Raw genomic sequence first — 16282 nt, forward strand, 5'->3', positions numbered from 1 at the left:
GTTAAGCATCAAAGGAGCAAAGGGGTTTTTATTTATATATTCAAGGTGATGGTACGTTTTTTTCTCTAATGAGAGATTAATATGCAAATTCTTCTGACACGGCAGAAACAGGGCATATTATAGTAAAAATAATCTCTCTCACTGGATTGTAAACTCTTGAATATAGTATAATCCAATGTCACAACATCCAGCCTGGGTTTTATGTCCAATAACTTTAGCGTACAAACTAACAGCAGAACCAAAAGAAAAAGACTCTTATACGGGTTTTTGACATTTATAATGGTTCTCCATCCAAAGCTGACAGGAGTTATAAGACACTGAAGCTAATCTTCCTGTTGCAATGTATCCTGAAGGCTTTTGCTGTCAGGGGGGATGACAGTAACTTTTTCCATGCAGATGAAGTTAGTGTTTACAGATTTGCCCTGGGTGCAAGTTCTTTTATCCAGCTGTGATCGACTGACACCGCCTGATGAGTGCAAGACAGAACCACTGATCCGGTAGACATGGTTGCCAATCGTTGTATCAGGGTGAGTAAAGTTGCTTTGGGCAATGTGGCCTCCCAGTCACAAAGATGTTCCAAGAAAGCAGTACAAAGAAATAAAACCATTTCTTAAGTGATCAACAGTGTGTGACCCCAAGCAAATTCTAATATATATATATATATATATATATATAAAACTGCATGCAAACACATAATTGGCAAAATACTTCCTTCACTTTTTATTAAGTCTGTAGACAATGGACATAGCCTAATGAGCATCAGGCAGGGCCCACTGGTCTGGTGGAGTTAGATGCCAATTGCTTCTTCAGAGAATGGGAAACCACTATAGGCAATGTGACCTAGGTCATCTCATTCTTTTAATAAACCAGAGAACAATTTCCTAAATGCACAGAGGGCATCTGTCCTGTTTACTGCCGCTTTTAAAAATGTTTGGATAAAACTCCTTGCTGAGTTTTCCAACCATGTCTCCTTGATCGAAACAGGGACCAATGTCGTGGAAACGTGTCTGAGGGTTTATTGTTTCATTGTACACTGTTTGTACAGATGCTTGCTTGGGATAGACTTCAAAAGGACTGAGTTCTATGGACCCCAGAGAATCACCCCATCTGTAGTACTGTGTGGCCAGTAATTTTTTCCATGTGGAGCATTGACGGTGAACATATTTTTTTCTTAAATTGCAGTTTTACTGGCCCAGAACTATCATTAATGGAAAGGGAATGAATAAGATCAGTTGAAATTTAAAATTAACCAAAAGTTAAGACAAGGGATGAAAGCAAATTAAGGTCTAACTTTTGAAGTAAACCCCATGTTTAACTCAATATGTGTTTAAATGATTAATTGTTTTGAAATGAATCATTTATTTTCTGTATCTTGAAGAATGTGAGTTTTTTGCTGATACCACTTCAAAGTGAATCTCCGTCTGCCTATCTAAACATATATGGCATCAGGGCCCTTTTATTAAATCTTGCCCAGTTTAGTATTTTAAGATGACTGCACATCTGCACATTTTTATTCTTCACAGAAACTCTAAGATGAAGTCCATATAAATGACATTAATCTAAAGTAAATTCAATTGAAGCAAAAATAAAGTTTTCACACCAAAAACAAATAGCGTGATTGAGGGCAAAACACAATGTACATTCTCCAGAATCATCCTTAATGTTCAGGATAATATCTACGGATCAAAATTATTCCTTTAAGCAAAATTCCCTGAAGGAAAAAGAAGTTTGGATCAGTTCTCTTGTTTCCCAGTTTTTACTGGTGTTCCATTTTAAGGTATACAAGACTAATTCATCCAATATTCTTATTTCCCAGTTTTTACTGTTTATTTCCCTTCTAGGTTGCTTTTTGAAAGAGGAACTCGCGACTGTAACAAATCAAAACTTACTGTTTGCTCGGTCGTGTTTATAACTTTCTTCAAAAATAGAAAGAAAGTAAAGATATTTTTTCATTTCGATCATCGGTTAAGTGGTGCTACCTTTAAAGCAATAATCAAAATTAAAATGCAGATACTTTTGCTCGGAGGAGCGGAGGATGTTTATGAAGGAGATGTGTAGGGTTCAATTCATCTTGTAACACCATGTCCTGCATGTTAACGCAAAGCTGTGACATGAAAGCCAAGTCATGTTTAATTTTGAACAACCTCCTACTGAGGATAGCGTACTGCCAGGGTTGAGTTTTTAGGTTGGCGTGCGGGCACGCGTCCAAAATCGGGCGAGATGATGTCGGGCGAGCGTCCCGATGTCATCCCGCGCTCGCGTGATATTTTGGTCGGTGGGCGAGCGCAAAAGGTCGGAAGTGCACCCGCTGACAATTAAGAGGGAAACTAAGCCCACTGAAGTTCCAATTGTCCCCCGAATTCTCGTGGCCCATCCAACCTCACGGTTGGCAGACGGGTGAATTGGGCAGGCAGCCTTTGCGTTCTTCATGACCCTCAACCAAGGGTGGGTTGAGGGTTCCATTATTGAATTTTAAAAATAATTAAAAATCCAAGAACAGAATGTGTTTCATGTGTAGGCTCAGGTGACTGTTTGTGATGCTCAGACGTTTTTGCCCTGATTTCAAAATCTTTATTTCATTGTTTTCCAGTCTTCGGCGTCCCGACGCAGCTCTCTGCCTTCAGGGAGCTTGCATTCCGCGCTCACCTGCACCCGCCCTCCTCCCGCCCCTGCTCCCCGCCCTCTGACCCTCGGCTGATCCCGGACCCGCCGATCGTGCCTGTCCGTCGACCTGAAAATTCAGGCCCCTGTCTAAGACTGGTATTCTTTAATGAAGTGGCATATCAGGTCAATTTTGTTCAGCGTTGAGATTCAGTCTTCTACATACACTCTCAGAAAACATTGGGGGGGGGCGGGATTTTCTGGCCACGCCCACTGCCGGAATCGTCCAGTCCCGCCGAGAGTCAATGGAGTTTTTGCTGGGCTGTCAGATCTGCCGGGGTGGGTCCCACCTCGACGGAGCAGGAAGATCCCAGCCATGGATTTTAATTATCAGGAAACATAAGCCAAGACCCATGAACCGGGATGCCCATCAAAATGGCTCCAGGGAGGAGTGTTAAATCAGGACACCATGATTTGGTGGTGCCAGCACTGGGATTTGAAAGACTGTACCGTGTAGCAGAAAGGACGGATAGATCTTAAAGTTCTGGAGAAGAAAAGGAATTTGAGGAAGACTTGGTCCGCTGTCTTCTTGTTTGAAGATAGTGGCCAGGATTTTCCAGCCCCTCACAGCGGGGCGGGGGATCTTCCAGTCCTGGAATGGAGATTTCAATGGCTCGGTGACCCCGTCGCAGGGGATCCCACCACTGGGGGTCTGGAGAATTCCAGCCAGTGTGCTAGAAATTGGTCAGGGCCTACTTTTGGATCCAAACCTGGCGTTTCTTGAGAAGCACGAGCATGAGCACAGGGAACCAAGGCTGTCCTGAAATTGGGCCTCAATACTCATCTACATCATTCAGGAGAGATTCTGGTGTCTGTTGTACCCCCAATGATAGCTCGCTCCAGACCGAAAGTCAGCCTCGTGCTGCCAGTGACCAGATTGAGTTAAGTTCCACGGAGAGGGTCAGAATGGGCAGAGAGCTGGAAGAGGTGGAAGGGTCGTTTCCCAGGGATGTGCTGGATCTATAGAAAGGTTCCTTTACACTTGAAAGCCTACCTTATGAATTTATTAAAAATTAATTCACGGGATGTGGCTGATGCTGGCGAGGAAAGCATTTATTGCCCATCTGTATTTGGCCTCGAGAAGGTGATGGTGAGCTGCCTTCTTGAACTGCTGCAGTCCATGTGCTGTAGGTACACTAACAGTGCTGTTAGGAGGGGAGTTTCAGGATTTTGATCCAGTGACAGTGAAGGAACAGCGATAAAGTTCCAAGTCAGTATGGCACACGGCTCGGAAGGGAAGCTTGGTGGTGGCGGTGTTCCCATGTGTCTGCTGCCCTTGACCCTCTCGGTGGTAGGTGTCCCAGGTTTGGAAGATTTTGTCAAAGGAGCCTTGGTAAGTTTCTGCAGTGCCTCTTGTACATGGTACATGGCTGCCACTGTGCATCGGTGGTGGAGGGAGTGAATGTGGTGGAGATGGTGCCAATCAAGCGGGCTGCTTTGTCCTGGACAGTGTCAAGCTTCTTGAGTGTTGCTGGAGCTGCACTCATCCAGGAAAGTGGGGAGTATGCCACCACACTCCTGACTTGTGCCTTGTAGATGGTGGACAGGCTTTGGGGAGTCAGGAGGTGAGTTCCTCACCGCAGGATTCCTAGCCTCTGACCTGCTCTTGTAGCCAGTATTTATATGGCTAGTCCAGTTCAATTTCTGGTCAATGGTAACCCCTAGGATGTTGATAGTGGGGATTCAGCAGTGGTAATACCATTGGGCGATGGTTGGATTCACTCTTGCTGGAGAGGGTCATTGCCTGGCCCTTGTGTGGCATGAATGTTACTTTTCACTTATCAGCCCAGGCCTGAATATTGTCCAGGTCTTGTTGCCCACGGTCTGCTGCAACATATGAGGAGTCACAAATGGTGCTGAATGTTGTGCAATCATCAGCGAACATCTCACTTCTCACCTTATGATGGAAGGAAGGTCAGTGATGAAGCAGCTGAAGAGGGTTAGGCCTAGGACACTACCCTGCGGAACTCCTGCAGCGATGTCCCAAGGCTGAGATGATTGCCTTCCAACAACCATACCATCTTCCTTTGTGCTAGGTATGACTCCAACCAGAGTTTTCCTCCTGCTTCCCAATGACTTCAGTTTTGCTAGGGCTCCTTGATGTCACACTCAGTCAAATGCTGCCTTGATGTTAAAGGCAATCAGCTCTGTTGTTCATGTTTGGACCAAGGCTGTAATGAGGAGCTGAATGACCCTGGCAGGACCCAAACTGAGCATAGTGAGCAGGTTATTGCTAAGCAAGTACTGCTAGATACCATTGTCAATGGTGCTTTCCATCACTTTCCTGATTAGACAACTGATGGGGTGGTATTTAGCCTTGTTGGACTGGTTCTGCTTATTGCGGACAGGACATACCTGGGCACTGATAGATGCCAGTGTTGTAGCTGTACTGGAACAGCTTGGCTAGGGGCATGGCAAGTTCTGGTGCACAAGTCTTCAGTACTATTGCCGGAATGTTGTCAGGGCCCATAGCCTTTGCAGTAACCAGTGCCTTCAGCCATTTCTTGATATCACGTGGAGTGAATTGAATTGCCTGAAGACTGGCATCTGTGATGCTGGAAACCTCAGGAGGAGGTGAAGATGGATCATCTACTTGGCACTTCTGGCTGAAGATGGCTGCAAATGCTTCAGCCTTGTCTTTTGCTCTGATTTTCTGAGCTCCACCAACACTGAGGATGGGGATATTTGTTGAGCTTCCTCCTCCAGTGAGTTGTTTAATTGTGCACCATAATTCATGACTGGATGTGGCAGGACTGCAGAGCTTAGATCTGATCCATTGGTTGTGGGATTCCTTAGCTATGTCCATCGCATGCTGCTTCTGCTGCTTGGCATGCAAGTAGCCCTGTGTTGTAGCTTCACCAGGTTGACATCATATTTAGGTATGCCTGGTGCTGCTCCTGGCATGCCCTCCTGTACTCTTCATTGAACCAGGGTTGATTCCTCGGCTTGATGGTAATGGCAAAGTTGGGGATATGCCGGGCCATGGGATCACAGATTGTGCATGTATACAATTCTGCTGCTGCTGATGGCCCACAACGCCTCATAGTTGCCCAGTCTGAAGTTGCTAGATTTGTTCAAAATCTATCCCATTTAGTATGGTGGTAGTGCTACTCAATACGATGGAGGGTATCCTCAATGTGAAGACAGGACTTTGTCTCCACAAGGGCTGTGCAATGGTCACTCTTACTGGTACTGTCATGGATGGATGCATCTGCAACAGATAGATTGGCAAGGACAAAGTCTAGAAGGTCTTTCCCCCTTGTTATTTCTCTCACTACCTGCTTCTGACCCAGTCTAGCAGCTATCTCCTCTAGACCTCAGCCAGATTGGTCAGTAGTGGTGTGACTGAGTCACTCTTGGTGATGGACATTGAAGTCCCCTTTGCAGAGTACATTCTGTGCCCTTGCCACCTTCAATAATGTTCAACATGGAGGAGGACCGCTTCATCAGCTGAGGGGGGGACGGTAGGTGGTTACCAGCAGGAGGTTTGCTTGCCCGTGTTTGACCCGATGACATGAGACTCCATGAGGTCCACAGCTGATGTTGAGGACTTACAGGGCAATTCCCTCCTTATTGTATACCACTGTGCTACCACCTCTGCTGGGTCTGTCCTGTCAGTGGGACAAGACATACCCAGGGATGTTGACGAAGGACATTGCCAGTAAGGTATGATTCTGTGAACATGGCTATGTCAGGCTTTTGCTTGACTAGTCTGTGAGACAGCTCTCCCAATCTAGGCACTATCCCCACATGTTAGTAAAGAGGACTGTACAGGGTCGGCAGGGCTGGGTGTGCCATTGTGGTTTCCGATGTCGAGTGGTCCTTACGGTTTCATTTCATAGACTGATGATTCAACAGGTGTTAGCCCCTCATTAACATATTTCATAAGTACATCAGAAATGGGAGCAGGGCTAGGGCATACGGTCCCTCAGGCCTGCTCCACTACTTAATATGATCACAGGTATCCATCCTATATTCATGTGTCCCCCCCGGCCGAAAACCAGCCCAGTGGGGGCACAGAAACTCCAGCCCTTAAGGTCTAATGAAGTTTACAACCAAGCTTGTTACAACCTTGAAACTGGGAGATGCCATTCAGGTTGAAAGAAGAAAATAGGAAAGAGATTCACAGAGTACCTTGAAGAATTTATATTCTTTTTAGAAATCAATAGTTATAGAGCTTAGATGTCAGTATGGCTTTGAAAATGTCTTTCAACCTCTGAAGTATCCCAATTCAGCCCTGATAAGCAGGGTGAAATTTTCTCCCTGAAAGCTATCATGCATCCTACCTTTTGAGCTACCTTCCTCACACCATATACTATCCACACCTGAAAGGGCACATGGATAACTTCTTCCACAGCTTTACTGATGTTGTTCCCAGGCCACTATAAAATACTCATGGGTAAGTCTTTGCCTTTGTGGGCGGTCTCTTCTCTACGTCTCCACGAGTTGGCCTTGGCCAAAGTCAGTAACTGTGGGTATGACTTCTTATAGACACAAATATATATTTTAACACTAATGGAACAGGACATTGGAGTCTAGTGCCTTCAGTATCCATTGGAATTTTGGAGGTGAAACTGCTCTTCGTCGATTGCGCAAAATGGGCAGTAACAAACCCACAGTCCTTTTTACACCCAGCACCATTTTTGTTTCCATTGTCTCCAGTAAAAATCCAGCAGGGTATAAAATAGCCAGTTTGCCAATTTGTTATCAGCTGAATTACCTGCCATGTTCACATGTTCAGCTCACATTTGCTAAGTCTCAGATATGGAATCCTATCCCAAGCCAGCATAATTACTTACTCCTGGACAGGTACTGGTTTGTGCTGAGTGCCCTTGTTGCATTTATGCAGCTCAAATCATTTCTGCCCAAAGGACTATTTCAATTTGTCATTTTTCAGAAGGAAGTATATCTTGGCTGATTTCAAACTCATGGTGTCCCTCTGCTGACTGCTTATGGGCCTGCTGCCAATATTTGAATCCCTAATGGAGTCTTTCTTTTATCATTCAGTGGAATCACCAAATCACTCAAACCTTCTTTGGCAGTGTACGCTACAAGCTTTAGGCAATTTTGTCCTAATTGTATCAGAGCCATTAAAAAGAAACTGTCCCTGGAAAGAAATGATGCCCCAGTCTCGTGCTATCAATGTGCTGAGTCATGGTTCCGCTAAATGATGATCCAACAGACTTCACTCTATTGTGAATTTACACAGAACGACCATAAGCTATCAAACAGTAGTATATGCTTGGGCGAGAAAAGGACAATCAAAGTACTCCTGGAAGAAAGGGAGACGAGATCCAAAAGAATACAGAAGCAGCTGAACAGAAACTGAAATAAAATGATCATATGCGTCGACCAAACAGCAAATAGATTGACTATATGGGTCAATAAATGAGAGGCAAACCAAACCATGACACTCAGAAACGATTTCTCAAATCTATCAATGTATTGCCTGAAAAAAAAACACAATGTTCTTGCCTCATTCATGACTCCATCATAGCTGGTCTTGATTATCATCTGAAATGATAGTCAGAATACTTCAATAAGCTACTGAATTGTGATTTACTTGACACTTCAAGGGGCAGCCGCAAAGTACCATTCACTGAGATAACTGTTTGCCTCAGGGAGAAAAAAATAAAATAAAAACATAACCAATGGATTGAAACGTCTGAGAAATAACTGGAACCTTGTGTGAATGATATCTCAGTGAGCAGGAGCATTGCATGGTTGCATTTGAGTCATTGTTTATTTTGAGCACACCCAACACATTGAACAAAAGTGGGTGATACGCTGCCATCAATTGCATGCCAAATAAAACAGATAAAACACTGGCAGGCAGGCCCTGCACCAAAAAAATAGGAACAGGCAAATTGTCAGAATCAGTATTCAAGCGTCAAACATTCAATTTCCTTTCTTTTAGAATCACCTCACTGGTTGTAACTGACATTTGGTCATAATTTTAATAGCATCGAAAGGCTGTAATGAATGGAGACTGATTGATGTAGTGAATTGGAACATTGTTCTTTCATCCCTGCATGGGACCTGTAACTGAGTTTAGCCCAGTCTAATGGAATGAAAAGAGTAGAAATTCCTGTCTGTTTCAGGGTGTTGAGTTAGCATAATCTAGGCGGAGGGTGGAAGAACTTAAGAGGACCCCACATATCCACTGTCTCCACCTCCTGTTGGCCACTTTGACAATTTCCAGTGGAGTGAAGGGAGGGGCCATTTCCGCCATTTAGAGGTGAAATTGGTGGGATAACAACTTCAATCAGGTAACGTATTTATTCAGAATCTCTGCCTTGTCTTCACTCACTTTCTTCATCTTTTCGAAGATCTACCCCAATCTTGGCTGCCCTCTTACTACTAATGCATCGATAGAAAGTTATTTTATGTCCTTTATGTTATTTTCTCACATACTCACTTTAGTCTTTTTAATTGTTCTTAGTGTCTGTCCTATATGTTCTTTACCCCTCCTTTTAACTTGGGGTAGGAATTGAGCCTTGTTGTGCAGCAACTCTCCCACTACCCTTGATATCAGCGGTGTGAAGCCTGGCGATTTTAAATCCCGGGATGTATTAGCATGCCTTGGCCTGTTTCCCACCTGAAGCCAATGGCAAACTACAGCTGACTGGTGAGCAGGATTGCAATGTCAGATAGTGAGTGCAGTGCCAGTGACAAAAGTCTCTGCACCCTGCACTCCGAGGAGAGGTTTCAGGAGGGCCCCCTGATTAGGGTCAAGCCCAGAATAGGAGCATCTGAAATCTCCCATGCGAGACCCAAAGGAGCGCCTCGTTCCTCTAGACCCCACAAGGAAAGTCCAAAAAAAAAAGGGTTTTACAAATGATCTCTTTCCCCTCTTCTGGCCTGGGCTCCTCTCCCCACTAGCTGACCTGGCAGAAAAGCCACAATGCTTCTGTGCTCAGTCCCAGTGATTCCCGCAGAGTCCCAGTGATTCCCGCAGAGTCCCAATGATTCCCGCAGAGTCCCAATGATTCCCGAAGAGTCCCAGTGATTCCTGCAGAGTCCCAGTGATTCCTGCAGAGTCAGGTGCTCATATTTAAAGAAAGGCTCAAATGGGTCCAATTTCCCACCTGCTCAAAAGTTAGTAGTTTATAATAGCAGCCCCTGGAAAGACAACAGAACACAGGTCAGTGAGTTCAACAGGTTTTAACTGTCCATCCCTTGAATTTCTGCTGAGCTGGCAGAAAAAATATGCCCTTTTTATATTTGTCCTTTTTTATTTGCTTATTATTACCTACCCTCCAAACGTTAAGCATATTTTTGGGGCTGGATTTTACTAACCCTCTAAGGACAGGCTGGGAGCCAGGCAAGGGAAGGTGGAGGGTGGAGTACCTGCCATCTCCCCGCTGCTAAGGCATTCTATCAGCGGCAGGGAAGATGGATGATGGTCATCCTGCCCAGAGGCCAAATGAGAACATAGAAACATAGAAGGCCATTTGGCCCCTCGAGCCTGTCCTGCCATTCAATTAGATCTTGGCTGATCTTCTACCTCAACACCATCTTCCCGCAATATCCCCATATCCCTTAATGTCATTAGTATCTAGAACAGACTCGATACCTGAGCCTCCAGAGCCCTCTGGGGTAGAGAATTCCAAAGGTTTAGCAGCCTCTGACTGAAAAAATTCTGCCTCATCTCCATCCTAAATAAGAATATCTCTTATTCTGAGACTGTGTCGCATTGTTCTAGATCCCCCAACCAGGGGAAACATCCTTCCTGCATCTATCCTGTCAAGCCCAGTAATAATCATGTACACGTCAATGAGATCACCTCTCATTCTTCTAAAAGCTAGAGAATACAGGCCCAGTCTCCTCAATCTTTCCTCATACGACAATCCTGCCATCCCTGGGATTAGTCTGGTGAACCTTTGTTGCATTCCCTCTATGGTGAGTATATCCTCCCTTAGGTGAGAAGGCCCAAACTGTACACAATGCTCCAGGTGCAGTTTCACTAAGGCTCTATAGAACTACAGCAAAACTTCCTTATTTCTGCACTTAATCCCCCTCACAATAAAGGCTAACATACCATTTGCCTTCCTAATTGCTTGTGCACCTTCATGTTAGCTTTCAGTGACTTATGAACAAGAACACTCAGGTATCTTTGGACAGCGACACTTCCCAATCTCTCCCCATGTAAGAAATATTCTGTATTTCTGTTTTTCCTACCAAAGTGGATAACTTCCCATTTTTCCACACTATATTCCATCTGCCATGTCCTTGCCCACTCCTTGAAGCCTCTTTGAATCCTCCTCACCACTCATATTCCCACCAAGCTTTGTCTCATCAGCAAATTTGGAATTATTACATTTAGTACCCACATCCAAATCATTGATATAGATTGTGAATAGCTGGGGCCCAAGCACTGATCCTTGCGGTACCCCGCTAGTCACAGCCTGCCAACCTGAGAATGATCCATTGATCTCAACCCTCTGTTTTCTGCCCATTAACCAATGCTTAATCCATGCTAGTATATTTCCCCCAATCTCATGAGCTCTACTTTTGCTTACTAACCTCCTGTGTGGCACCTTATCAAAAGCCTTCCGAAAATCTAAATGCACCACATCCACTGGTTCTCCCTTATCTATTCCGCTAATAACATCCTCAAAAATCTCTGACAGGTTTGTCAAACATGGTTTTTCTCTCATAAATCCATATTGACTTTGCCCAATCTGACCATTGTTTTCTAAATGTCTACTTACACAATCTTTAGGTTAGATTCTAGCATTTTCCAATAAGCCACTTAAGTGGTCAATAAGGGCCTTGTTCCACTGCTGCTGGTGTTTAACCAGCAGTGACTGGGCCATTGCCATGTGCCAGAACCATCTGGTGAACCCTGGCAGACTCCCTACTGCTCTGAGACGAGACCCCCCTAACTGGGCCCTTAATGCCCATGGAGAGGTCTACCTGGTGGTAATGACAAACTCTGTGGCAAAGCACCCACTGCCTTCAACAACACTCCATCCCTCATCGGGGTCTGTCTGACTGGCCTCGGCATCCCTGGACCTAATTTATTGGTTCAGAGGGTGACTTGGTCCGATGGCCTCCTCTTGGCTAGGCGCAGTCCCATAGTGGCCACCAATCCCAGTGGCACTATTGAGACCGGTGAACTACTGGCCCTCCAATTGGTCAGCAACCCAGCAAGTGGCTCTCGATCTTTAAAGGGTTCAGAGCCCTGATGGCAAAGTGCAACTTGGAGTCCCACAATGGCCAAGGTGGGGTTGCTCCTGGTTTTCGAGCCCATTGTCAGGGCCTTCATTACTCTGACAAAATTCCGGCCTTAGTTTCAAATTTAATCTCATTTCCCTACTTAGCCAGGAATTCCTGACCCTCCATGCACTCCTGGTTCTCCTTATTGGAATATCGCCTCCTAGTTAGGGTCAGATGGTGGTCAAGTAGTAGAGTCATTGGACTAATCACCCAGAGGCCCAGGCTGGTGCTCTGGGGACATGGGTGTAAATCCCACGACAGCTAGTGGAATTTAATTTCAGTTAATAAACCTGGAATTTAAAGCTACTCTCAGTAAGAGTGGCACATTTCCTACATTATAGAATTGACTCAACTGATATGTTAACTGTTTCCCTCTCCACAGATGCTGCCAGATCTGCTGAGTATTTCCAGCATTTTCTGGCTGTATTTCAACAAGTAATTAATTGGTTGTTAAGTACTTAGGAATGTCCTGAGTTTGGAATGGCACATACCTTTCCTTTTTGCTGAGAAATGCTGTCAGGAAACACATCTAAGACACGATCAGAATTGAACAAGCAGTTAGGATGTTTAGATAGTTCAGGAGTGCCTTGCACCCAATGCAATGTCACAAATTATAGTAGCATGTTGTGTGCTAGATTCATAGAACTGTACAGCACAGAGGAACATCAATCAGCCCATCAAGTCTGTGCTGGAATGATACTACAATGAGAAAAGGGCTGATGGTGAATCTCTCAGTAAATGCCAGAAAGCCTTCCGATTGCAAATGCTGAAAGGTGGAAGTGTTTTCTAAGATTGGCCTCCTCTCACCAACATCCTTACGATCTAAGTGAAATCAAAGTTAGTCATCGTACCTTAACCTTGAGTGTCAGATCAGCACAGTACCTGGTTTCCCCATGTCATACAAAAGAAGCAAACACCAAACATTTCTTACATCAAATAGTCCAATGATTTTAAAACAATTATTTACATCAACATGACTTAGTTCCATCACTAAGTGTACCCCTGTGTCCAGATGAGCTTTCCTCTGCACTATTCTACCACTTTTTCTGCATGTCGTCTGAGGGTGTGTGGCCTGAGATTGGATGGAGGCTGCAAATTATTATGAGCCTCCTGGGAGGTGGCCCTTCACTCAAAGCCCTTAAGTACTTGGATGGACATAGAACAAGATAACATTTTGTCATGGGTTGCATGGCATCCTGCTCCTGTAAAGGTGATGGGGAACTGGTGAAGGACTCCTCTATGTTGCTGCTGCAATGGAAAAGAGCTTCTGATCATGAATACCATCTTCACCAACTGGTACTGGGAACAGGATCAAAGTTCCAAATGATCGTGGAAGGGTTGACCTAGGATCACAGAGATCTGTAAATCTCTGTGAGAGTGTCAAGGGCAATGTTTCCTCTGAGCACTGTAGGTGCGCAGACACACAGCAGCCTGAAAGGTAACATGTAGGATTTGTTCCATTACAAATATCACACATCCGCTGACAGTAGCCACACACACAAAAAAAACGTAAAGGAACCACACACAGAAAAAAGTGGCCATCCTCACAACAACTACATTTGAAAGGTAACCTTGGTCAATAGAATGTCATCAGACCCTCTTTGAGGCTGCCCTGTATAATTTGCAATCCCCCCAGCTAAGTATGGCCAAGGGCATTCTCCTTTATTTGGTGTTTTCATGTTGAGTTGGTTGGCTTACCTGGATCAGTCATGAAGTGGAGAAAGGTTTGCAGATTGAACCATAGAATTATAAAAAAGTTACAGTGCAGAAAGAGGTCATTTAGCCCATTGTGTCCACACTGGCCAAAAAAGAGGGAAAATAGAAACTGGTCGTTCATTTTAAATCCTACTTTCCAGTACCTGGTCCATAGCCTTGCAGGTTACAGCACTTCAGGTAAAGATCCAGGTACCTTTTAAATAAGTTGAGCATTTCAGACAAAACCACCAATTTAGACAGTGCATTCCAATGAACAGCATGGGCTCTAGCACTCAACCCTATGAGACACCAATGGAAACTGCTTTCCATTTGCAAAAACGTCTATCATCCAATGTTGCTGAGTCAATTTTGGATCCAACTCACCACCTTGCCCTGTATCCCATGGGATCTCACTTTTCTGACCAGTTGCCATGTGGGATCTTGTCAAATGCCTTACTGAAATCCATGTAAACAACATCCACTGCACTACCCTCATCAGTCCTCCTTGTTACTTCCTCAAAAAAAATCAATTAAGTTAGTAAGACACTATTTTCCCCTAACAAAACCATGTTGACTATCCTTGATCAACCTGTGCCTTTCTAAGTGACCGTTTATCCTGTCTCTCAGAATTGATCCCAATTATTTGCCCACCACTGAAGTCAGACTGACCAGCCTATGATTTTCTGGCCTATCCTTCACACGCTTCTTAAATAATAGTACAACGTTCGCAGATCCAATCCTCTGGTACCTCGCCTGTAGCTAGTGAGGATTGGAAAATGTTCCTCAGGGTATCCACTATTTTCTCCCTGACTTCCTTAAGCAGCCCAGGGTACAATCCATCCAGCCCTGGTAATTTATCCACCTTCAAGGATGTCAGTCCCTCCAGTACATCCTCTCTCACTGTGCTTATTGTATTTAATAATTCACACTCTTCCTCTTCAACTAGAATGTCTGCATCATCCCTCTCCTCAGTAAAGACAGAGACAAGGTACTCATTGAGAACCGTGCCGACATTGTCAGCATCAATGCATAAGTTACCACATCCATCTCTGATAGGCCCTTTCCTTAGTTATTCTCTTGCTCTTAATGTACTGGTAAAACATCTTTGGGTTTTCTTTGATTTTATCTGCCAATATTTTTTGTATCCTCCCTTTGCTCTCCTAATTTCCATTTTTTACTTTTGACACTCCTCTAGGCGTTATATAGTATTAAGCTTTTTGTGACTGTCATAAGCTTTCTTTTTCAGCTTTATCTTACCCTGTGTGCTTATGGATAACCAGGGAGCTCTAGATTGGGCAGTGCCACCCTTTTTCTTTGTGGGGACATGTCTACACGGTGCGTGCAGAAATCTTGCCTTTTTGAATGCCTTCCTCTGATTTGACACTTTTCCCTTCTAGTGGCTTTATCTAGTCCACTTTAGCCAGTTCACCTCTCAGCTTTGTAAAAGCTGTCTTCCCCCAATTTAGAGCTTTTACTCCTGTTCTAACCGTGTCCTTTTCCATAATGATGCTAAATCTAACTGTATTACGGTCACTATCTCCAAAATGGTCCCCCAATGCTACTTCATCCATTTGCCCAGCTTCGCTTCCTGAGACTAAATCTAGAACTGTGCCCCCTCATGTTGGACTTGTTAAAAAGGTTCTCTTGAATGCAGTTCAAGAATTTTGTGCCTTTTGTGCCCTTCACACTGGTCATATCCCAATTGATATTAGGGTAGCTGAAGTCTCCAATGACGACTGCCCTATTGCTTTTGCACTCAGAAATGTGCCTACATATTTGGTCTTCGAACTCCCTTCCATTATTTAGAAGTGTTGCTGCCCTCTTTTTATTTCTAAGTTCAACCCTTATGGACTTATTTGATGCTACATTTAGTATATTATACCTCCTCACAGCTGTAATTGATCCTTTTACCAATAATTCTACACCCTCACTTTTTTTATCCCCCTCTCTATCTTGTCTGTAAACACTATATCCAGGGTTGTTGAGCTACCATTTTTTGCCCCTCTTTAAGCCAAGTTTTCATTATAGTGATGATATCATGCTACCATGTGTCTATCTGTGCCCTCAATTCATCAGCTTTATTTGCTACCCTCCTTGCATTTACATATATACCTTTTAACACTGCCAAATTCCTATGCTGTACACTTTTTAACCTGTGCTTCTTCTGTCTTTCAGAGTCACTCGCTAAGTTTCTATTTCCCGTTCCCCGCTCTGAGTTCCCCCTCAGGTTCCCATTCCGCTGCCAATCTAATTTAAACCCCCCACCCCCACCCAACAGCTGTTTTAAATCTCCCTATGAAGATACTCACCTCAGTCCTGTTCAAGTGTAGACCGTCCAGCTTGTATAGGTCTCACCTTCCCCAGAACTGGCTCCAATGGCTCCAAAACCAGATATCCTCCATCCTATACCAGCTTTCCAGCCACGTGTTTATTCACCCAATTCTACTATTTCTATACTCATTTCTGCATGGGACTGGGAGTAATCCTGAGGTTACTGCTTTAGAGGTTCTGTGTTTCAATCTCCTTCCTAGCTCCCTAAAATTTGCTTTCAAGACCTCACTCCCTTTCCTACTTACGTCATTGGTACCAACGTGGACCATGACCTCTGGCTGATCACCCTCCCCCAGGAGAATGTCCCACAGATGCTCCATGACATCCTTCACCCTGGCACCAGGGAGGCAACTTACCATCCTGGAGTCACATC

This window comes from Cetorhinus maximus, chromosome 19 (assembly GCF_964194155.1).
Source record: "Cetorhinus maximus chromosome 19, sCetMax3.hap1.1, whole genome shotgun sequence".
NCBI classification, from domain to species: domain Eukaryota; kingdom Metazoa; phylum Chordata; class Chondrichthyes; order Lamniformes; family Cetorhinidae; genus Cetorhinus; species Cetorhinus maximus.